The sequence below is a fragment of the Cyanistes caeruleus genome, chromosome 33 (assembly GCF_971803275.1).
Source record: "Cyanistes caeruleus chromosome 33, bCyaCae1.hap1.1, whole genome shotgun sequence".
NCBI classification, from domain to species: Eukaryota; Metazoa; Chordata; class Aves; order Passeriformes; family Paridae; genus Cyanistes; species Cyanistes caeruleus.
Window position 1 is genome coordinate 1,665,846 of NC_141734.1, and position 1,489 is coordinate 1,667,334.

Consider the following 1,489-nt stretch of genomic DNA (forward strand, 5'->3'; position numbering starts at 1 on the left):
CTCAAAAAATCCTCAAAAAATCCTCAAAAAATCCTCAAGAAATCCTCAAAAAATCCTCAATAAAATTTAAAAAAAATCCCAAAAAATTCTCAAAAAATCATCAAAAAATCATCAAAAAATCCCCAAAAATCCCCAAAAAAATCCCCAAAAAATTCCCAAAAAAAACCCTAAATAATTTTATTTTCCCCATATCAGCCCCGTTCGTGCTGCAGGTGGCCTCGTGGTGCTCCCTGGCCCCGAACGGCTCTGCGGGTGTGACGCTGGCGCTGGCGCGGTCGCCGCTGGTGTGCGCAAAAATCCACCCAAAAATCCTCCCAAAAATTCACCAAAAATCACCAAAAACCAGCAAAAAAATCAGCAAAAAATCCGCAAAAAATCTTCAAAAAATCCTCAAAAAATTACCAAAAAATCCTCAAAAAATTACCAAAAAATCCTCAATAAAATTTAAAAAAATCCAAAAAAATCACCAAAAAATCATCAAAAAATGATGAAAAAAATCCCCCAAAAATCCCAAAAAAATCCTCAAAAAATCCCAAAAAACCTCAAAAAATCATCAAAAAATCACCAAAAAATCCCCAAAAAATCATCAAAAAATCACCAAAAAATCACCAAAAAATTCTCAAAAAATCCTCAAAAGATCACCAAAAAATCATGGAAAAATCCTCCAAAAATCCTCCAAAAATCCTCAAAAAATCATCAAAAAATTCTCAAAAAATCCCCAAAAAATCCCCCAAAAATCACCAAAAAATCCCTAAAAAATCACCAAAAAATCATGGAAAAATCCTCAAAAAATCCTCAAAAAATCATCAAAAAATCCCAAAAAATCCCAAAAAAATTCCCAAAAACCCTAAATAATTTTATTTTCCCCATTTTAGCCCCGTTCGTGCTGCAGGTGGCCTCGTGGTGCTCCCTGGCCCCGAACGGCTCTGCGGGTGTGACGCTGGCGCTGGCGCGGTCGCCGCTGGTGTGCGCAAAAATGCACCCAAAAATCCTCCCAAAAATTCACCAAAAATCAGCAAAAACCAGCAAAAAAATCCTCAAAAAATCAGCAAAAAATCTTCAAAAAATCCTCAAAAAATTACCAAAAAATCCTCAAAAAATTACCAAAAAATCCTCAATAAAATTTAAAAAAACCTCAAAAAATCAGCAAAAAATCATCAAAAAATCACCAAAAAATCACTAAAAAATCATAAAAAAATCACTTAAAAATCCCCCAAAAATCCCAAAAAAATCACCAAAAAATGATCAAAAAATCCCCAAAAATCCCCAAAAAATCCCCCAAAAATCCCAAAAAAATCACAAAAAAATCATCAAAAAATTCTCAAAAAATCCCCAAAAAATCCCCCAAAAATCACCAAAAAATCCCTAAAAAATCACCAAAAAATCATGGAAAAATCCTCAAAAAATCCTCAAAAAATCCCCAAAAATCCCCAAAAAAATCCCCAAAAAATTCCCAAAAAAAACCCTAAATAATTTTATTTTCCCCATA